Source organism: Schistocerca serialis, chromosome 2 (assembly GCF_023864345.2).
Source record: "Schistocerca serialis cubense isolate TAMUIC-IGC-003099 chromosome 2, iqSchSeri2.2, whole genome shotgun sequence".
In the NCBI taxonomy this organism is placed as follows: domain Eukaryota; kingdom Metazoa; phylum Arthropoda; class Insecta; order Orthoptera; family Acrididae; genus Schistocerca; species Schistocerca serialis.
This window is the reverse complement of record NC_064639.1, coordinates 708,332,973-708,356,831: the sequence shown is the minus strand read 5'-3', so window position 1 is coordinate 708,356,831 and position 23,859 is coordinate 708,332,973. Positions and strand designations below refer to the sequence as shown.

Below are 23,859 nucleotides of genomic sequence, written 5' to 3'. Positions count from 1 at the left end.
GGATCGTATCTTCGTAGTAGCTTCGAAGTACACAGGTGGGCTTCTTGGATTTTTAGTACTACTTGGAATAATAACTCAATTTTTCAGTGATGAAATATGAATGTATTACTTCTACACACATCAAAAATACAGACTTTTTTACTTATATTCTTTCAACCCAAAATGGCTACCACTTGTGGCATCTTCTGTCATCGTCCAGTGCCGTGATTTGCGCGGGTGTTTGCAAGTACAGTGCCGCAAAACTTTCCCACTGGATGTCAGAGACACTATACACAAGTGACATTTGTTCTGTGATTTACTCTTTGTTTGTTGATTTCTGCTCCACGTCCTACTCCTTGACAAGAGGAGTGAATCCAAGTGTTGGATATGGAATAATTTACCATACTGAACTTTTCTCACATCTTTGCACGAGTTATTGATTGCAGTTTATTATTGTCTGTTCTAGTGGATGGTGAGTATGCAGAGCCGCTTCAAGGATTTCCAGCCCTGATGCGACCGTCCAGGGCACCTAAGGAGGTAATACATGATACTGTCCATTATATTGAGAGTACTGATGGACCCCCTACCTCTAGTCGGCTGCGACGTTTAGCCCCAGATCGCCTCAAAATAGCAAAGGCAGAATTTGACTGTATGTTGCGTGAAGGTGTAATCTGGCCTTCCAACAGCCCTTGATCCTCACCATTACATCTAGTGCCAAAGCAGGAAGGTGCACCGAGGCCGTGCGGCGATTATAGAGCCCTGAACACCCAGACAATACCCAATCGTTATCCCATACCTTTGTTGCATGATTACAATTATGCTCTGAGTGGTTCAGTAGTGTTCACTGTGTTAGACTGTGCAAAGGCCTACGCACAGATACCTGTAGCCGGACGTGACATTCCAAAGACAGCCATCATCACTCCTTTTGGTTTATTCGAGAGCATGTTCATGACTTTCAGAATGCCTCACAGACATGGCAGCACTTCATAGATTCCATGCTACAGGGTTTACCTTTTGTGTATGCATACCTGGACGACATTTTGATTTTTTTGTCGTCACCTGAGGAACATCGCTACCATCTAACCAAAGTATTGAAGCGATTGGAACACTACAGAATAGTGCTCAATACTTCAAAATGTGTATTTGGCCAGCCTGAAGTAGACTTTTTCGGACATAGAATTTCTGTGGCAGGATCGCTACCACTACCTGAGAAGGTGGTAGCCATTTCACGCATTCTGAGGCCCGCTACAACGTTTCCTCGGGATTTTAAACTTTTTCTGCTGCCATTTGCCACACACACTGCAGAGTTGCAGGAACCTTTAGTCGCAGCGCTACCTGGTCTAAAAGCCAAGGGTAATGTGCCCATAACTTGGACTCACGAAATGACTGTCCCATTTCAAGTGCCCAAGAAAAGCATCATCAACGTAGTCACAGAAATCCAGATCCTACCACCACATTAGCACTGGTAATCGATGCTAGCCAGACCACAATTGGCACTGTGTTGCAACAACGGTGTAGTGACATGTGGCAGCTACTTGCATTTTTTTCATGCAAGTTGACAACCTCACAAAGACTTTGGAGCACGCACGACAGAGTATTTTGGCCATTTACGAATCTATCAAGTACTTCAGACCGCAACTAGAAGCACATGACTTTGTTATCTTTATATATCACAAGCCACTAACATAGGCATTCTGTCAGAGAAGCATGAATTGTTCCCCCAGTCAACACAACCAGCTCGTTTATTTCTTAGTTTACCACTGATATACATTATGTGTCTGGGAGCGACAGTGTAGTGGCCAATTGTTTGTCCATAGTCAGCAGCATCGCCAATATGATCGATTACGCCAACCTCGCTGTAGCACAGCAAGCTGATGCAGAATTACAAGCGATTCTGTTAAATGATGAATCAGCGCTGGACCTGCGGCTTGTAGACATTCCTGGAAGAGACATAAAGCTATATTATGACATGTCCACATCGAAGCTGAGACTCTTCCTGCCTCTGCAATTTCTGAAGCACGTTTTCCATTTGCTGCACAACTCATGTCACCGAGGCATACGAGTTACGACACACCTAGTAATAATGCATTACGTATGGCCTGGGATGCAAATGGACTGCTGCGAATGGGCGAGATGCTGCTTGAAACGCCAGCATGGCATGATAAATTACCGCATGCACTCACCGGTAAGAAGCTTCCCAATCACGACAGCATGATACACACATGTCCACCTTGACATTGTTGGCCCACTGTCATCATCGGATGGTCACCATTACGTGCTTACAATGATTGATCGGTACACTCGATGGCCGGAAGCTGCACCAGTGGACAATGTTATGGCAGAAACTATCGCTTTCACCTTCGTCACACACTGGGTGTCACGTTTTGGTTGCCTGCTGCACATTATGATGGGCAGGGGACATCAATTCGAGTCTGATTTATTTCAAGAGTTGACAAAATTTTGTGGCACACTTCACCACTGGACAACGAGCTATCACTCCACCAGCAATGGTTTAATAGAGCGATGGAAGCATACCCTAAAAGCTACCCCAATGTGTCATGACACCGGAATAGACGAAAGCACTTACTTGGACTCCGAAGAACATTCAAGCCAGATCTGGATGCTTCTTCAGCCAAATTGGTTTACGGTGAAGCATTATGCTTGCTGGGAGAATTCGTGGCTACCGATGGTCTGCCGAATCCTACGGGCGACCAGCTCGAATTTCTCCGCCAACTGCGACAACATGTGGCTCGCCTCCATCTGCAGCAACCTCCCAACATGGGACTCCCGCCATGTTTGTCCATCGTGACCTATCCTCCTGCACACATCATGTTATAAAAGGAAGGTATTAAACCCTTGCTCCAATCACCATATTCCAGCCCACATCATGTCGTACCCCCCTATGAACCATGGACCTTGCCGTTGGTGGGGAGGCTTGCGTGCCTCAATGATACAGATAACCGTACCGTAGGTGCAACCACAACGGAGGGATATATGTTGAGAGGCCAGACAAACGTGTGGTTCCTGAAGAGGGGCAGCAGCCTTTTCAGTAGTTGCAGGGGCAACAGTCTGGATGATTGACTGATCTGGCCTTGTAACACTAATAAAAATGGCCTTGCTGTTCTGGTACTGTGAATGGCTGAAAGCAAGGGGAAACTACAGCCGTAATTTTTCCCGAGGGCATGCAGCTTTACTGTATGATTAAATGATGATGGCGTCCTCTTGGGTAAAATATTCCGGAGGTAAAATAGTCCCCCATTCGGATCTCCGGGCAGGGACTACTCAGGAGGATGTTGTTATCAGGAGAAAGAAAACTGGCGTTCTATGGATCGGAGCGTGGAATGTCAGATCCCTTAATCGGGTAGGTAGGTTAGAAAATTTAAAAAGGCAAATGGATAGGTTAAAGTTAGATATAATGGGAATTAGTGAAGTTCGGTGCCAGGGGGAACAAGACTTCTGGTCAAGTGGATACAGGGTTATAAATACAAAATCAAATAGGGGTAATGCAGGAGTAGGTTTAATAAAGAATAAAAAATAGGTGTATGGCTAAGCTACTATAAACATTATAGTGAACGCATTATTGTGGCCAAGATAGACACGAAGCCCACGCCTACTACAGTAGTACAAGTTTATATGCCAACTAGCTCTGCAGATGACGAAGAAATTGATGAAATGTATGATGAGATAAAAGAAATTATTCAGGTAATGAAGGGAGACGAAAATTTAATAGTCATGGGTGACTGGAATTCATCAGTAGGAAAAGGGAGAGAAGGAAAATAGTAGGTGAATATGGATTGGGACTAAGAAATGAAATAGGAAGCCGCCTGGTAGAATTTTGCGCAGAGCATAACTTAATCATAGCTAATACTTGGTTTAAGAATCATGAAAGAAGGTTGTATATGTGGAAGAACCCTGGAGATACTAAAAGGAATCAGACAGATTATATAATGGTAAGACAGAGATTTAGGAACCAGGTTGTAAACTGTAAGACATTTCCAGGGGCAGATGTGGACTCTGACCACAATCTATTGGTTATGAACTGTAGATTAAAACTGAAGAAACTGCAGAAAGGTGGGAATTTAAGGAGATGGGACCTAGATAAAGTGAAAGAACCAGAGATTGTACAGAGTTTCCGGGAGAGAATAAGGGAACAATTGACAGGAATGGGGGAAAGAAATAAGTAGAAGAAGAATGGGTAGCTTTGAGGGATGATATAGTGAAGGCAGCAGAGGATCAAATAGGTAAAAAGACGAGGGCTAGTAGAAATCCTTGGGTAACAGAAGAAATATTGACTTTAATTGATGAAAGGAGAAAATATAAAAATGCAGTAAATGAAGCAAGCAAAAAGGAATACAAACGTCTCAAAAATGATATCGACAGGAAGTGCAAAATGGCTAAGCAGGGATGGCTAGAGGACAAATGTAAGGATGTAGAGGCTTATCTCACTAGGGGTAAGATAGATACTGCCTACAGGAACATTAAAGAGACCTTTGGAGAAAGGAGAACAACTTGCATGAATATCAAGAGCTTTGATGGAAACCCAGTTCTAAGCAAAGAAGGGAAAGCAGAAAGGTGGAAGGAGTATATAGAGGGTCTATACAAGGGCAATGTACTTGAAGACAATATTATGGAAATGGAAGAGAATGTAGATGAACATGAAATGGGAGATATGATATTGCGTGAAGAGTTTGACAGAGCACTGAAAGGCCTGAGTCGAAACAAGGCCCCAGGAGTAGACAACATTCCATTAGAACTACTGACAACCTTGGGAGAGCCAGTCCTGACAAAACTCTACCATCTGGTGAGCAAGATGTATGAGACAGGCGAAATACCCTCAGACTTCAAGAAGAATATAATAATCCCAATCCCAAAGAAAGCAGGTGTTGACAGATGTGAAAATTACCGAACTATCAGTTTAATAAGTCACAGCTGCAAAATACTAACGCGAATTCTTTACAGACGAATGGAAAAACTGATAGAAGCCGACCTCGGGGAAGATCAGTTTGGATTCCGTAGAAATGTTGGAACATGTGAGGCAATATTGACCCTACGACTTATCTTAGAAGAAAGCTTAAGGAAAGGCAAACCTACGTTTCTAGCATTTGTAGACTTAGAGAAAGCTTTTGACAATGTTGAGTGGAATACTCTCTTTCAAATTCTTAAGGTGGCAGGGGTAAAATACAGAGAGCGAAAGGCTATTTACAAATTGTACAGAAACCAGATGGCAGTTATAAGAGTCGAGGAGTATGAAAGGGAAGCAGTGGCTGGGAACGGAGTGAGACAGGGTTGTAGCCTATCCCCGATGTTATTCAATCTGTATGTTGAGCAAGCAATAAAGGAAACAAAAGAAAAGTTCGGAGTAGGTATTAAAATCCACGGAGAAGAAATAAAAACTTTGAGGTTCGCCGATGACATTGTAATTCTGTCAGAGACAGCAAAGGACTTGGAAGAGCAGTTGAACGGAATGGACAGTGTCTTGAAAGGAGGGTATAAGATGAACATCAACAAAAGCAAAACGAGGATAATGGAATGTAGTCGAATTAAGTCGGGTGATGCTGAGGGAATTAGATTAGGAAATGAGACACTTAAAGTAGTAAAGGAGTTTAGCTATTTGGGGAGCAAAATAACTGATGATGGTCGAAGTAGAGAGGATATAAAATGTAGACTGGCAATGGGAAGGAAAGCATTTCTGAAGAAGAGAAATTTGTTAACATCGAGTATAGATTTAAATGTCAGGAAGTCGTTTCTGAAAGTATTTGTATGGAGTGTAGCCATGTATGAAAGTGAAACGTGGACGATAAATAGCTTAGACAAGAAGAGAAAAGAAGCTTTCGAAATGTGGTGCTACAGAAGAATGCTGAAGATTAGATGGGTTGATCACATAACTAATGAGGAGGTATTGAATAGAATTGGGGAGAAGAGGAGCTTGTGGCCCAACTTGACTAGAAGAAGGGATCGGTTGGTAGGACATTTTCTGAGACATCGAGGGCAGCGTGGAGGGTAAAAATTGTAGAGGGAGACCAAGAGATGAATACACTAAGCAGATTCAGAAGGTTGTAGGCTGCAGTAGGTACTGGGAGATGAAGAAGCTTGCACAGGATAGAGTAGCATGGAGAGCTGCATCAAACCAGTCTCAGGACTGAAGACCACAACAACAACAACACCATGTCGTAACCAGAGGAAGCAAAACTGTAGACATCTTGATCAATGGGAAACTGACTACAGTCTCCATTGACCACATGAAACTGGCATACGTCTTTCTGGAAGAAATGACGCCTGACTTACCATGACTTCTGTCTCACTCAGCAATCACTCCAATAACATCATCGCCAACACAGACACAGATACAGCCGGGAACCACAGTTGACCCACCACCACACACCTCAAGATATGGGCAACATGTCAATTTTCCAGCACGCTATTTGGAATGACGCTCCGCTTCCATCATGGGGGCTGATGTGGCGTCTTCTATCATCATCCAGTGCCTTGACATGCGCAGGTTGTCTGCAATTACAGTTCTGTGAAACTTTCCCGCTGGACGCCAGAGACGCTATACACAGGCGACATTTCTTCTGTGATTTACTCTTCGATTGTTGATTTCTGTTCCACGTCCTACTCCTTGACTAGTAGCGTGACTCCAAGTGTTAGATATGGAATAATTTACCGTGCTGAACTTTTCTCACGGCTTCGTTAATAAATAGTTACATCAAGCTGAGTCAAGCCTACTTTCCTTATTCAGCCTACAAGCGCATGCAGATGTTTAACTGTCCATTGTGGTAATTCCACCAGTACCAACACTGCTGATTATGCTCTAAAGTAAGATGCATCGACCTTTGTTCATTAACAGAGAGAGAGTCCTTCCTCTTACCGAGGAACAGGAAAAACATCTTGTGTTTTTTAACACTTGAAAATAAAAATACATGACGGTAGGTGCAGGCTCTGTGCTGGGCAACCGCTTCACCTTTTCCGGTTGGTTGGTTGGTTGGGTGGAGAAGGGACCAAACTACTCGGTCATCAGTCCCTCCAACCTTAGATTAAATAAAACCAATAAAATCCCACATTAAAAGAGGGAACTACAATATCCATAAAATGATAAATTATTGACAGGGGAGGAAGAAAAAGGACAGAAGAAGAGGTGAGGGAAAGAAAGTGACTAATGACAGGGGCGTGAAGGAAGAAGCACAGGAGACAAGAGAGATGCTTAAGACATAACAGACCCTATAAGGAAAGGAGTGGGAAGGCAGAGGGCTGGGGTGAACCACAACGCCCCGTCGAAGCCAATACAGTCGGGGCAAAGGGGGGAGCAAGAGGGCCTGCCAGCCCCTCCACTCAACGATAAGGTGGCAGGTCCCTCCCTTAAATAAAGCGGTAAAAGACGGTAAAAGCCCCCATCATGAATAAAATGTAAAACATCATCCGCCGTTGAGGCATTATCAGCCAACACCAGGGGCAGTGAGTCTGGAAAGCTAAAAGTCTGTCGCAGGATGGCTAGGTTGGGGCAGTCCTAAAAGATGTGAGCCACAGTCAACATCGTTCCACAACGACAAAGAGGGTGGTCTTCACTACGGAGGAGATAAATGTGAGTCAACCAAGTATAGTCGATGCGGAGTCGGCATAGGATGTCAGAGGCCTTACGAGAGGCCCAGGAGGAGGACTGCCACGGAGTTGTAGAATCCTCAATCGCCCTGAGCTTGTTCGGTGAAGAAAGAGTGTGCCATTTTGCATAATGCTGATTGAAGGTCTATTTCCGAAATGCCAATAGCAAGAGATGGCCTGGTAGCAGCTAACTTAGCCAGTCAATCGGCTAGTTCATTGCCAAGAATCCCAACAAGGCCTGGGGGTCCAAATGAAAACGAGGAGCATCCATGTTGAGGAAGGAAAGAAAGGGAGTCCTGGACAGCGATGACCAATGGGTGGCGATAGCGTGCAAACTGCTCAATGGGTCACTACAGATAGTGAAGAATAGTCCTGAGCAGGAGCGGATATGGTCCAGTGCATGCAAGATGGCTACCAATTCTGCAGTTAAAACACTACAGCCATCAGGCAAGGAACAAAGTTCTGTGCGTCGCGCATAGGTGTAAGCAAAACCAGTGTGGCCAGAAACCATGTGAGCTTCCAGTTTAAGAGGGGGAGGTTGAGCCCTGTATCGACTCGTGCTACGCCTTGTGTTTGGATCGCATTGGTTTTCTTTTTCTTCCCGACATGTTTGTTTGATATGTTGTCTGTCATTAAGTGGCTGCTTGGTTGTCTTTTCCCTCTGCTATCGATATCTGCATTTTTGCTTCCGGGAAACTGCTATGGAGGAAGTGAGATCTTTGACCGGTTGTAGCCTCGTGTGGTGGCGTGGAAGTAGGGGCATTACGAGCAGAGTGTGTGGTGGACACGGGAGCGCAGTGTGGCGCTCCAGTATGAAGGAGGTGTGGTCGTTTGTACCGAGTCGCCACGTGATGTATGTCGGTTGTGTGTAACGAGCGGGTTGAGTTGACAGAAGAGCTCCCAGCATGTAGGTTATATACAGAATCGCCCCATGAGTAGTTGCTGTTCATTTCACCTTGGTGGGACGTTAACAAGCTTCTTTAAATCCTCCATTTCAACACTGGAGGTAAAAAGGAGACACCTAACATGAAGGAGCGGTCACTACCTGTCAACGTTGCAGAGAAGACGTGGACTCCGGTGACAGAGCGTGTTGTCGCGTGACTGTGGCGTGTTGGGTACGCTGGCGACGCGTGCATGGTCGGATGTGTGGATCCTTGCCATTGGAGGTCGTGTACTGCCTGTTCGAGCATAATTGCAAGTTACGTTCGTAGAAGGTTTAATCATTAAGTAATAATTTTGTGTAACCAGCGTCTCTTCTGCCTTGTGGCCTCCGGCAACCGGGTTTCCTGTCCCTGGCACCGGTGTAGTTTAAGACAGTAATCTTTCCTCCTCCTCTCATTACTGTCCGATGGGAGGTGTAGTTTTGGCAGTTTAATTGTTTCACTATTCTGTTGTGGGTTATGAGTAAATTCATGCTTCTTGTTGGTTGATCATGTGGTCGCTCCATTCAGGACTGTGTGGTGTAATGTTTCCTTGCACGAGGTTAGCTCTAATTCTGTCAGCAAGTTAAGCCATCTTATAAAAAGTTTTCGCTGGCTAAAAGTCGGTGCAGTGGCCAACCTGAGTGGCAATTGCGTTTACGGGCGTATTTAAATTGGTCAGTATTCTGTCTAGCCTGAGCATCCCTGAGTGGGTGATTTGTGGCCGCCTTACACGGGTCCGTCATATCTGTTATGTTCTAATGATATTCCAGGACACTTTTGTTTAAATTTTTTTAAACTCCTCCAAGTTTGTAAATTCCTTTTATTGCCATTAATCGTGTGTTTGCTGAGACACGTTTAATTCTTTTAATGGTGGTGTTGGTAGCTTCACTACCTCACCGTACTTTATTAACATAGTTCTGTCTTTACTTTAGTAGCCTGTTTACTAATGTTCTTTAAATTTTTTGAAATTGTTGTATTGCTATGAATTACTTTGATTGCTGTTAGTGGCGTGTTTTAAAAGGTAGTTTATTGCCATACTGATAGCTTCTGTGTTTTAAAATTTTTTTTTTAAACTGTTGTATCTATATAAATTACCTGATAGCCGTTAGCGGCATGTTTTAAAAGGTTGTTTATTGCCGTACTGCTAGCTTCTGTGGTTTTTTTTTCCTTTTAAATTTGTTGTATTGCTATAAATTACTTGATTGCCGTTAGCGGCGTGTTTAAAAGGCTGTTTATTGCCGTACTGCTAGTTTCTGTAAGATACGAACAAAACATTTGTGAAAATCTGAACTTGACAGTAAACTACTAGAAATTTGGCCCCATTTCCCAGCTTGTGGTGTGGCTTGTAGTAACTGTAACTGCTGTGTGTGTGTCAGCTCTGGTACCAGAGGGTGGTTACAGTCTCTTGGTCAGTTGCTTACTGTCGAGTTCGAGAAATTGTTTCGTTGTCTGATATCTTTGTGTGGTGCAAAAGCTGATTAGTTTGTTCTGTTTCAGCATTCTAGTAATTATGGAACCACGAAAGTGCCCTGGAATAAACTTGCTGAAGAGGGAACATTTGTTTTATGAATTGGCCATCCGCCAGCAGCCCACGGAAGGAAGTGTGTCGGAGCTGGCAGTGCGTTGACGGTCTGCACTTTCGTCTCCGATGGTCATCACGCTGGAAGTGATTGGCGAGTGTAAGGTGGCAGCAAAATTCTTGGGTGAGGTGGTTGATTGTCTCAGAGATACTATATCCTTCTTAGAGGATGCTCAGCCTAGTGGTAGGCAATTAGATAGGGTGCGGGCGCAGTTAGCTCACCTCAGTAATCGGGCACGTGATTTAGGGTCAGTTGAATTAAGTGGCTCTGATAAGCAGTCGTGGGTGGGGTTGCAGGAGAGAATAAGTGCATTGCAACTTGATCTTGCTTGTTTGGAACTAAGAAAGGGACTCCCTGATGGAAGAGAGGAATTAAGAGTTCCGCGATGGGATGAGTTGTGAGGGTGGTTGTGACTCTGTGAGTGCCTGACAGGCGGCGTGTTCCAAGTTACCTAATCTGATCATGTATTTGTTTAAGGATATCAGGGAGTTACGTATAGATCATCTTGAACAAGTAGGAGATTTCTTGTGGTTGTTGGTTCGGCTCGAACAGCATGGACAAGCATTTAGAGTTTCTCAACAGCTGATCTTGGGGCTCTTGTATCCGTTAGCGGGAGATGAATTAAGGCAATTTATCTCACAAGCAATGGAAGGTGGTTTGTCTTTAACTCAGTTAAGGCAGTGGGTCATTGATAAAAAATTAACCAGAGGACTCAAGCAACAGCTGGACTGTAATTATATTTGGCGTATGCAACGGAAGGACGAGGGGTTGCGACAGTATGTTGATAGAGACAGGTTAGCGTCATCGGCGTTGTTAGTAGGGCTTATGGAGGAAGAACTGGTTTCGATAGTTTTAAGAGGCATGCGAGTGGTGGATAAATCTGATTTCGTCTTCAGGCAGCGTCCTGTCAATTGGCAGGAGGTGGATGAGGCAGTGGGTAAAATCTCAGCAATGTCTCTTGAGAACCAACTGCCCGATGAGTGTAGGAAGCAGTTATCTCAAACTGATCTACAGGTTAAGGAGAGACGGGGAAAATCCAGCGATGTGAATAAGCAGGTGGATTGACGACATTTCAGATGTGGAAGCGTAGGGCATTTTGTTAGGGAATGCAGTGCTCCTCGAACGCCGAGAGCTAACAGATGACACCAGGTTGCTGGTAAAAGAGGAACTCAGAGTTATCGAGCCAGGTGTGCCCGAGTGATTGCTGCCCCGATCTCCTCGTTGCCATATATTTGCTGTAGTGTGGGAGGTGAACCTGTCTGTGGGATGTTGGATTCTGGAAGTTCTATTTCCTTGTTGAATTTAGATTGGTGCTTGGAGTTTGCACATATTACTCACCTTAGATCGATTCCATCCATAGTTCAGAGATGTCGTTTGGCTGATGGGTAGCTGTTACCTCTACAAGGATGGGTTCGGGGGGGTTTGTCTGTGGGAGAATTTTCTTGGCCCATATGTTTTGCCTTGGTGAAAGGATTGTTGGCTAACTTGGATCTTGGGTGTGACTTTATTAATAAAACTCGTTTGGTTTTGGATTGTGCGGGGCATACCTTTTTCTTTAAGTTTAAGACTGAACTGAAGTTTGGTTTTTGTGAATGTAAGCAGCAGGTACAATGTGCGGTTCCTAAGGCCTTGGCGGTCAAAGCAGGCAAGTTTGATCTGGGGCATCTCTCGGTGGAGCAGGCTTCTCGTCTTGGTAGGTTGTTAGCTGATTTTCCCCAGCTTCTCTGTGATCGACTAGGAGTTACCAAAGTTCTTCAGTATTAGATTCGCCTTAGTGACCCGATTCCTGTTAGTCTGTCTCCTTATCGTATGTCACCACCATAGGTCAAGGTTTTGAGGTCTAAAATATCTAAAACGCTCAAAGAGGGAGTCATTAGACCCTCGACTTCATCCTACGCGTCTCCGGTGTTCCTCGTGCCAAGGATCAAGGGCGGGACTTCAGAGTAGTTGTTGATTATCGTCACCTGAATAACAAGGTGGCGTTGGAATCGGTTTCTCTTCCCGACCTTCATAATTCGTTCACTTCGTTTGCGGATGCAAATTGGTTCACGGTCCTTGATCTTAATCAGGTGTATTACCAAATTCCTCCAACGGAGGACTGCAAGGATGTTACCGCCTTTTGCACAGATTGGAATCTGTTCGAATTTAATAGGGTTCTTTTGGTCTCGCTACTGGGGCAGCTGTATTGACGCGATTGTTGGACAATGTCTTAGGTGATTTGAAGTTGGTTTGTGCGTATAACTATTTAGACGACTTGGTCATCTATAGTAAGTCATTTGAAGAACATCTTGAGCACATCCGGCAGGTATTCATTAGGCTGCAGAGTGCCGGTTTGACAGTCAAACCCGAAAAGGTCACCTTCACTCGTCCACAGGTCTCATTTTGGGGCACCTGGTATCGAGCTGATGTATACGTTTGACCAGGACCGTACAAAGGTCTTAAGAACACTCCTGCCCCCTAGAAATAAAAGGGGAATTGCCAAATTTATTGGCATGGCTAATTATTTGAGGCACTTTACCCCCACTTCGCTCAATTGGGGGCACCCCTTAATGAACTTCGTCCGAAGGGAGTTAAGTTTGAATGGGGAACCACACAGCAGGCGGCCTTCGACCAGATCAAAGAAGCGATTGCCAGTCTTCCGGTATTGGGCATTCCTGATTTTAGTAAGACGTTTATTGTGCAAACTGACACTTCTAACTCTGGGGTTTCTGTGGTTCTTCTTCAAGAAGAGGGTGCGCAGAGGCAGCCGCTAGCATATGCGTCGCGCCGGTTAACGAATGCCGAACTCAAGTATTCAGTGTATGAGTGCGAGGCGTTGGCAGTCCTCTTTGCTTTAGAAAAGTATCGATTCTATTTGGAGCATCGACCATTTGATCTTGAAACTGATAATCAGGACCTGAGTTGGGTTTTGGCTCGCCCACATAAAACAGGGAGAATCGCGAGGTGGTCTGTGCGAATTTCCGCCTTTCAATTTACTGTTAAAAATATCAGGGGAACTGACAATGTCATGGCCGATGTGCTAAGTCAGATGTTTGATAGTTCACCCAGTGCTGATCACAATCAGGAGAGTGGGGAAAAGGATTTTAGTTGTATGGTGTTGGGAGAGATTCCCAGCTTTTCGTCGATCTATGTACACAACAGGAACAGGACCCTAAGCTCGGTGACATTAGGAGAAGGCTGAAAGCGGGCGAGGAGGTAGTCCCCTATGTTGTGAACAAAGGGGTTCTGTGTAAAAAAGAGGGAGACGGTCGGAAACTTAGGATTTGTTTACCAGCAACCTTAGTACGACCAGTGTTTCAGTATTTTCATCAATCTGTTCTCGGGGGACATTTAGGCACATATAAGACATTACAGAAGGAATTTCTCACTTGGCCTTGTATGGAGTGAGATATAAGAGATACGGTAGCACAGTATCGGGAATGCTGTATTGCTAAGGCTAGTAATGCATTGGGGCAAGGGTTGCTCAGTTCGGAGTGCGAAGCTTACCTTATGGACAAATTGTACATCAATTATGTGGGTCCGTTACCCCGGACTAAGCAGAGTAATCAATATATTCTGGTAATGATCGATGCCTTTTATAGGTTTACTTGGCTTATACTGAGTCAAAATGTAAATGCTGTCATTACCATTGCTCATTTACTCAACATCTTCAGTGTATTCGGACCACCTAAACAATTGGTTAGCAATAACGCTCCCTCTTTTCGTTCGGCTCAGTTTAGAACATTTACCTTCAAGAACGGAATAAAGCATATTACCACAACTCCATATTATCCTCAGGGATCTATTGCGGAAAGGGTGAACAACAATTTGAAATCCACTCTTATTATTTACCATCAGGATTCTCCTAGGAAGTGGGATTCAAATCTCCGGTGGATTAGTTTCGCCTTTAACACCGCGTGTCATGAATCCATCAAGGCAACCCCTGCTTCTCTGATGTTTATCTTTCCTGTTAATTCTCCCCTTACTGATTTGTGGAAGATTCAAGACCTAATTCCGGCAGTTATTACTCCCCAGCTTATTAAAGAAAACTGGGGTAGGGCCAGGCGTAATATTCTCGCTGCTCATAACAGACAAGCCATTCGTTATAACAGGGGTCGGTGCCAGTTTCAGGGCAAGCCTGGTGATCAAGTTTATATTCGTAATTACCCGGGGAGAGACGCACGAGTCGACAGACTGTGAAAATTGACTCCTCATTTTATTGGGCCGTGTCCCACCAAGAGACAGTTGGGTCCAGTGAATCTCTTAGTTCGGAACAATCAAGTGGGAAAGCAGTATCGAGTTCATCTGAGTCAGGTTAAGTTGAGGTGAACATTTCTCTTGTAGGGTTTGGGAAGGTATGCTTCCAGTTTAAGAGGGGGAGGTTGAGCCCTGTATTGACTCGTGCTACAACTTATGTTTAGATTGCATTGGTTTTCCTTTTCTTCCTGATATGTTTGATATATTGTATGTCATTAAGTGGCTGCTTGGTTGTCTTTTCCCTCTGCTAGATTCAAGACCTAATACCAGCAGTTATTACTCCCCAGCTTATTAAAGAAAACTGGGGTAGGGCCAGGTGTAATATTCTCGCTGCTCATAACAGACAAGCCATTCATTTTTGCTTCCGGGAAACTGCTATGGAGGAAGTGAGATCTTTGACCGGTTGTAACATCGTGTGGTGGCGCGGAAGTAGGGGCACTGCGTGCAGAGAGTGTGTTGGACAAGGGAGGGCAGTGTGGCTCTCCAGCGCGAAGGAGGCGTGGTCGGTTGTGCCGAGTCACTACGTGATGTATGTCGGTTGTGTGTAATGAGCGGGTCGAGTTGACACAAGAGCTCCCCGCGTGTTGGTTGTATACAGAATTGCCCCACGAGTAGTTGCTGTTCATTTCACCTAGGTGGGACGTTAACAAGCTCCTTTAAATCCTCTGTTTCAACACTGGAGGTAAAAAGGAGACACCTAAAATGAAGGAGCAGTCACTACCCATCAACGTTGCAGAGAAGACGTGAACTCCGGTGACAGAGCGTGTTGTCACGTGACCGTGGCGTGTTGGGTACGCTGGTGGCACGTGCATGGTCGGATGTGTGGATCCTTGCCATTGGAGGTCGTGTACTGCCTGTTCGAGCATAATTGCAAGTTACGTTCATGGAAGGTTTAATCATTAAGTAATAATTTTGTGTAACCAGCGTCTCTTCTGCCTTGTGGGGCCTCCGGCGACTGGGTTTCCTGTCCCTGGCGCCAGTGTAATTAAAGACAGTGATCTTTCCTCCTCCTCTCATTACTATCCGATGGGAGGTGTAGTTTTGGCAGTTTAATTGTTTCACTATTCTGTTGTGGGTTATGAGTAAATTCATGCTTCTTGTTGGTTGATCATGTGGTCGCTCAATTCAGGACTGTGTGGTGTAATGTTTCCTAGCACGAGGTTAGCTCTAATTCTGTCAGCAAGTTAAGCCACCTTATAAAAAGTTTTCGCTGGCTAAAAGTCGGTGCAGTGACCAACCTGAGTGGCAATTGCGTTTACGGGCGTATTTAAATTGGTCAGTATTCTGTCTAGCCTGAGCATCCCTGAGTGGGTGATTTGTGGCCGCCTTACACAGGTCCGTCATATCTGTTATGTTCTAATGATATTCCAGGACACTTTTGTTTAAATTTTTTTAAAAATTCCTCCAAGTTTGTAAATACCTTTTATTGCCATTAATCATGTGTTTGCTGAGACCTGTTTAATTTTTTTAATGGCGGTGTTGGTAGCTTCATTACCTCACCGTACTTTATTAACAAGTTCTGTATTTACTTTAGTAGCCTGTTTACTAATGTTCTTTAAATTTTTTGAAATTGTTGTATTGCTATAAATTACTTTGACTGCCATTAGCAGCATGTTTTAAAAGGTAGTTTATTGCCGTACTGATAGCTTCCGTGTTTTTTGATTTTTTTTTTAACCGTTGTATTGCTATAAATTACTCGATTGCCGTTAGCAGCGTGTTTAAAAGGTTGTTTATTGCCGTACTGCTAGTTTCTGTAAGATATGAATAAAACATTTGTGAAAATCTCAACCCGACAGTAAACTACTAGAAATTTGGCCCCATTTCCTAACTTGTGGTGTGGCTTGTAGTAACCATAACCACTGTGTGTGTCACCATGGTGCCATCAGTATAAATCACTTCTGAAGCCTGAAGCCTGGAATGAAGTGAGGAGACAGTAGAATTGGTGGCAAAGATCCATCGGAGGGACAGAATTCTTTGAATCGACTGAGAGGATGAAGACAGAGCTGTGGCCGAGAGATGCACTAAGGAGGGGTACATGCGTGAGCAGAGAAGAGAAGGGGTAAAGGGAATTGCTGGAGTTCAGAAAAGAGCGACTGAATGCAGACAGCCATGGTAAGCCCATATCGTGGCCGCCGCTGCGGCACGGTTACCTCCGTGTCCGGATAAAGGAGACCATAATTAGGGTGCTTTGGGGTGCAGCGAATGCATAAGGTATCAGCTGTTGTTGTCGCAAAACACGCAGTGGTGGAATCCCTGCCTCTGCGAGAAGGCTAAGTACGAGGGTAGTCCAGAAGGCACCAGTCACAAGTCGGACCGCACAGTGGTGGATGGGGTCTAGGATCTGTAGCGTTGAAGGCAACGCAAAACCATAGACAAGACTTCCATAGTCTAAACGAGACTGGTCCAACACTTGATACAATCGCAGGAGAACAGAGCAGTCTGCATCGTAGGTGGTATTGCACAGACACCTAAGAACACTGAAATGGTACCAGCACATCCTCTTCAGCTAGCGAAGACGAGGGAGCCATGTCAACTGGGCATCAAAGAGCAGACGCAGGAAGCGATGGGTGTCCAGTACCTCGAGGGACTGGCCATCGAGGAACACTTCCGGATGGGGATTGACTGTACGGCAATGTCAGAAATGCATGACACATCTTGGCCACTGAAAACCATGAGTGCACCCGGCAAATTGCCCCCTGTAGGTGGCGTTCTGCAGCATCCATTATGGAGGAAGTGAGGTAGATACAAAAATCGTCAGCATAGAAAGAGGGGGACTCTGTCGGCCCAACAGTTGTCACCATACAAAAATCATCAGCATAGAAAGAGGGGGACTCTGTCAGCCCAACAGTTGTCACCAGACCATTAATGGCAATGAGTAAGAGAGGGACGCTCAGCACGGAACCCAGTGGAACCCCATTTTGTTGCCAATGGGGAGTGCTGTAGGAGGAGCCAACTTGGACCCGAAAAGAGCAACATGAAAGGAAGTTATGGATAAAAATGACCAGAACGTCACAAAGGCCCCATTCGTGAAGGGTGGTGAGGATGTTGTGGTGCCAGGTGGTGTCATAGGCTCTATGCAGATCAAAGAAGGCTGCAAGGTGGTGTTGCCAATGGGCAAAAGCCGACTGGATACAGACTCCAGGTGCACCAAGTTATCCACCGTACAGTGGCCACAGCGAAAACCGCTTTGAGCTGATGACAAAAGGTCATGGGATTCAAGGATCCAAAACAGCTGCCGACTCGGCATGCATTCAAGAAGATTGCAGAGGGTGTTAGTAAGGCTAATTGGATGGTATCTATCCAACTGAAGAGGTGGCTTACTTGGCTTCAACACTGGAACAACAATGCTTTCCTGCCGCTGGGTAGGAAATACTCCCTCATTCCACAGACGGTTGAAGAGGGTCAGTACACAATGGTGGCCAGCCACCGATAAGTGTTGGAGCATTTGGTTATGTATCTGATCTGGTCCAGGAGCCATGTCAGGACAAAGGGTGAGGGTGCTGGCAAATTCCCACTTGCTGAATGGAGCATTATACGGCGCCGAGCAGCGAGAAACAAAAGACAAAGGCAGTTGTTTTGAGCACTCTTTCAGGAGAAGGAATTTGGGCAGATACTGAGCTGATGCCGAAGTTTGAGCTAAGTATTGAGCGAAAGTTTCTGCTACAAAGTCCTGATTGGTAAGGACGACACCATGTACAGAAATTATTGCAACACCAGTGGGAGGACGGTAGCCAGAAATTCGCCTGAGTTTCGCCCAGACTTGTGAAGAGGGGGTGTGAATTACAATGGCAGCTACATATCGTTCCCAGCAAATCTGTTTCTGAATTTTGATTAGGTAGCGGGCCCATGTGCGGAGTCATTTAAAGACCAGAAGAAGAGCAGTAGAAGGGTGCCGCTTTAAGGGTTGAAGAGCATGGCAGCGGTATTTTATGGCTGCAGCAATTTCTGGAGTCGTCCAAGGGACCATCTTCTGGCATGAGGAACCTGAGGAAGAAGGGATTGCTAAAACAGCTGCTGAAAGGATGGCAGGAGTCAAAGTCTGAGTAGATTCATGAACACTGTCGTGCGGCAATACAGGACGGATGGGAGCAGAGGAGAAGGCACCCCACTCACCTTAGACACGGCTCACCTGGGAGGGTGATGGAGCGAGAGACACTGAAGTAAGGTCAAAACAATCGGATAATGGTCGCTGTCACATAAGTCATCAGGGACTCCCCACTGAATGGAAGGAAGAAGGCCGGGTCTGCTGATGGAGAGGTCAATGGTAGAGAAAGTGCGGTGCGCCACACTAAAGTGTGTGGGAGCGCCTGTGTTTAGTAAACAGAGGTCAAGCCCTTCCCGGAATAGCTTCAACTGTCCTGCCCAGGGCACTAGTCGTATGACTACCCCAAAGAGGGTTGTGGGCATTAAAGTCCCCAAATAGCAGGAAAGGAGAAGGGAGTTGTTGAAGAAGGGTAGTGAGGGGATGGGATTTGGGCAGCCTGTCAGGTGGGAGGTAGAGATTACAGATTGTGACTGGAGTGGCCAGATGGACCCTGACTGCAATGGCTTCCAGAGTGGTATGGAGAGGAACCCATTTACTAACAATGTCCTTGCGGAACAAGGTGCAAACACCACCAGAAGCCCGGAAAGGGCCAATTTGGTTCCGACAGAAAGCGCGGAACCCACAAAGGGCTGGTGAGTAAGAACTGAAAAAATGGGTCTCCTGGAGTGCAATACAAGTGGTAGAGTAGAAGGAAAGAAGGGGCTGCAACTCTGGAAGGTGATACAAATACCCGTTACAATTCCACTGGAGTATTTTCAAGCCAGAGTCCAAAGGAGAAGCGAAGGGATCGGAGTCAGTCACACCGCGGAGTCTCCATCCTTCACTGATAAGGATGGGGTAATATCCATATAGGTGGGGTCAGACTCTTGTTGGTTCATTGACTGGAGGAGGGGAAGGCTGCACCTCAGGGGGTACTGGAGGGGCCTGGCCCTTGTTCTTGCATTTCTGCTTCTTCTCTTGGGAAGGAAGAGAAGGGCAGACTTCAGCGAGGGCAGGCACGGAATTACACCGGGCAATCTTGGCGCCCACCGGTCGCGGATCGCACTTCCGATGTGGAGTCGTAGATCGTTTTTCAAGGGGGTGCTGGGAAGAGAAATCCCAGGAGGGAGCTGCAGTACCGGCGGCCGCCAAAAGAGGGGAGCACTTCTCCGGTGGGGGAGGGGGAGCAGCACCCGAAGGGGTGGGTATGGGTACTGACGGGGAGGGTAAGTGGGAGAGGGAGGAGGAGGCTGAAGGCATGGAGCGAATGGGGTGGGGCTGGGAAGAGGAGGGGGTAGGAAGGGGAACGGATGTAATGGAAGCAAAAGTAGAAGACATAGACACGGGATGGAGCCAGTCATAATTTTGACGAGCCTCAGTGTAGGTGAGCCGATCTAAGGTTTTGTTCTTGAATCCTCCTTTCTTTCACAAACACCGGCCATACAGGCGAGCGTGTAGAATACTGTCTATGACAATTTACACACACTGGTGGGGAAGCACAGACACTCCCCTCATGGAGGGGGCACCCATAGTCACTGCAGAGGGGATCAGTGGTGCAGCAGGAAGACGTGTCCAAACTGCAAGCATTTAAAGCATCTCATCAGTGGTGGAATATAAGGTTTTACATCACACAGATACACCATTACCTTGACCTTCTCAAGGAGGACATCCCCCTCAAAGGCCAGGATAAAGGCGCCCATAGCGGTGCGATTGTTTGGAGGGTCTCACTGCACACGGTGGTTAAAACGAATCCCTCACCGCTCGAGGTTAGCACGGAGCTCCTAGTCATTTTGGAGAAGAAGATCTCTGTGGAAAATAATGCCCTGTACCGAGTTCAAAGTTTGGTGGGGCATGACAGAGTCTGGGACATCACTGAGACAGTCACAAGCACGCAGGGCGTCAGATTGGGCAGCAGAAGATGTCTTTATGAGCAAAGCACCGGACCACATTTTACTCATCGATTCCACTTCACCATACTTATCTTCAATCGTCTCCACAAAGGCTTGGTCATGGTAAAACTTCCGCCATCCGTCCTGGTACAAACCAGGTACCGAGGGAAAGGTTTCAACTCAAGCCAGTGAGCTTGACCCTCCTCCCAGGGGGTGGCCAGGAAGGGGAAGGCCAAAGGATCAGAAAGAGGAGTGTCACATCTGCTACCACTCTTAGAAACAGCCACAGAATGGCCAGGATGGTGAAGCTTTCGTCACTTCATGTGCAAGGCGTCTGCCCTAGTACCACCCACTCCAATCGGGCTCTCCCCGTTGGCGCCACCCAGCCACAGCAAGGGCATCTGGCATGGCAGCCATTGCCGGGAGTTCTGGTGCCCTAAAGTTATGAGCATTGACTCCTGGGCATACACGGGGCATTAACAGCTCATGTACTAGCAGTGCGATCCCTGTGGTTTCAGGGGGCTCAGCCAAGTGGGTACTTAACAGTCCCACCACATGGACTGGCTACCATGCTGGTTAGCAGGAGGGGGCCAGGGTGCAAAGAGAAAGGGGAGGAAAGGGGGATAGGAACCTGCACCATGGAAGCTAGGTACGGAGTTCATCCCCAAATGGCTCACACTGAATGGAAAATTTTGGAAATGGAGGTCAAACCCCAAGGGGACCAAAAAATGCTGAAATGGAGATGGAAACAGCAAACTAAACAATAACACAGACCAAAACAAAGCCAGGAGGACAGCCAGGCCGACATAAAAAAGTCCACTAAGAGGGACAAGAGGGGGCAGGGACAAAGGAGTAAGGATAGGGAGGGAGAGGAACAGGGATGGTATTGCAGCCTTGAAAGGAAAGGAGACTGCAATTGCTCGGGGCCCCGTGTGCGCCACACACGTACCCACAAAAGGACAGTCAGCCCCCTGGGGGTTCATAATTTTGTGTTTGCCTTTGAAGAAGTCTGAAACATAAAAACAAGAAATGCAAAAGGTACATGACACCGGCCACAGAAATCCGTTTTGTGTGCATTGACACAATACACTGCAAATGAAGAGGAAACAGCAATATCACTTAACTTTAATACGGATCATGTGGAGACCCCCCCCGTACAACGTGGACTGCTCTGCCTATGCACCAATCTGGCAGCTAAGGAGCGCCAGAAAAATTTTTCCTGTTGGCATATGATGGCCTGTTGCTACAGCTGATATAGCTTACAGCCACACTTTTAAGTAGCCAGAAGCAGAAGATACCGCTCATACGGTACTCAACTGCACATGCACATCAGTCAGCTGGGAACTGCTCAAACGAAACTAATGTAAACAGTTGTGATGTCACACTCATCAGGTGCAGTTTGTTGTTACGAAGTATTGCATGATCTTCATCCTAAAGCCTTTGACATATTTTGCTGTTTGCAGATGTTTGTGTGTGCACCGTGTTTTGTTGTTGTAAATGGCGCATTTTCTTTGCAACTTAAGTTTTATTTTGATTTTTCTCTCATTTATGATTTACTGCTGCAGTACTATCCTGCAGTAGGGGGTACAATAATATTCTTGGTCCACAAAATTTCAGGTGAACTGCCGGATGTTTGGAACTTCCTGCCACAATATTTCAGTGCACAGTCTTCTGGCCATCTTCAGGTGATACTGGTGAAAACTACCTGAGCTCTGGTATTTAAGGCCTCTCTGGCACATGTGTGGTGGATTCACTTGGTGTTGTGAGTGCACTACTCGCTGCATCGATATCAGTTCAATTGCCTTCCCGCGGTTCAGTCACAGAACTATGCCGGCTACGGAGGACACGAAGTTTTTCGATGACTGGATTCCATGCCGAATTCAACTGGTAACTGCCGTAACAATTAATAAGAGACTCATTGTCAGACAGCTGTATTTCCATGGATTCATTAATAATAGAACTCCAAAAGTTAGATGTATGGGCCACAATTTTTCTCTCATTGTAATTCATGGCTTGACCAGTGGAAATACAGTGTTCGGCGATGGCAGACTTATAAGGCTGAAGGAGGCGAGTATGCCGCTGATGTTCTACAATGTGATCCGGCACAGTATGCATCGTTTGCCCTACATAAGGTTTGCCACACTCACATGGAACCCTGTAAACACCTGCCTTGCGCAGCTCTAGGTCGTATTTGACAGATCCCAACAGCGACGAAATTTTTGCAGGAGGGCAAAAGATTGCTTTCACTTTATATTTTCTGGTCGTATTTGACAGATCCCAACAGCGACGAAATTTTTGCAGGAGGGCAAAAGATTGCTTTCACTTTATATTTTCTTAGTATTCTGCCTATTTGCGCTGAAATATTACCAATATTTAGTAAATAGGCAGTCGTTTCAAAGGCCTCTTCCTCTTCTTTGCTCTGTCATTTACAGTTCTGCAGCACTCTCTCCACTTGCTGGGACAAATACCCATTCTTCAGAAATACAGTCTGCAGGTGCTCCAGTTCTGTTTGCAAACTATCGGTGTCAGATATGAAGTGGGCTTGCTGAATCAATGTCTTCAAAACACCCATCGTTTGTGCCGGATGGTGGCAACTAGCGACTTTTAAGTAAAGGTCTGTGAGAGTGGGCTTTCTATATACCGAATGACCAAGTGTGCCATCACTCTTACGTCGCACCAATACGTCTAAGAATGGCAAGCAACCCTCCTTCTCCAACTCAATAGTAAATTTTATGTTTTCGTGTATGGACGTTGTAGGAACTCTCGCAGACGATCCAAACCATGAGGCCAAACTATAAAAGTATCATCAACATATCGCCAAAATACTGTTGGTTTAAAAGTGGCTGAGGCGAGTGCTCGCTCCTCAAAATCTTCCATAAAATGATTGGCTAACGGGACAGACAAAGGACTCCCCATGGCGACACCGTCTGATTGCTCATAAAACTCATTGTTAAATAAAAAATATGTACAGGAGAGAGTATGTGCTCTAACAGTGCTGTAAAGTCTGCTCCAAACCTATTGCCAATAAGGTGTAGTGAGTCCCCAAGAGGTACATTTGTAAAAAGTGAAACTACGTCAAAACTGACCAACAAGTCATAACTTTGCATCTGCAATAACTTAAGTCCGCACTAGAATTCTTTATGTGATGTGGACACTTTCCTACCATTGGTTTCAGCAAAGACGCCAAATACTTTGCTAAGTCATAAGTGGCTGCTCCAATATTACTCACAATTGGACATAGTGGCACATTATCCTCGTGGATCTTCGGCAATCCGTATAGCCTAGGTGGAACTGAACTATTTGGTTTTAGTTTCTTAATTACCTCCTTTGGTAAGGAAATGTGATTCAGAAGTTCTGCTGTTTACCTCACCACTCGGGTAGTTGGATCCTTACATATTTTGCGATATGTTGAGTTGCTTAATAAAACATTAATCTTATTAATGTAGTCCTCCCGTAACATTAAAACACTAGCATTACCTTTGTCCGATTTAAGTACCACAGTAATATTCTTTGTTAGAGTGTCAGTTCTTACAGGTAAAAAAAATAAAATAAAATAAAAATAAAAAAAATTAACTGAAAACTGAAACAATGAAAAATTCCCAGAATTCTTAAAAATTCCTGGGTTTTTCCCC

General features: G+C 45.5%; 1 long non-coding RNA gene across 1 annotated transcript; it reads left to right on the top strand.

Moving 5' to 3' along the window:
• The first annotated feature begins 352 nt into the window (after positions 1-352).
• LOC126457874 (uncharacterized) lies at positions 353-23,828 on the top strand. Its single transcript, XR_007585539.1, has 3 exons — positions 353-516; positions 9,996-10,201; positions 21,845-23,828. It is a non-coding gene; the product is annotated as an uncharacterized LOC126457874 (long non-coding RNA).
• Positions 23,829-23,859: the final 31 nt, after the last annotated feature.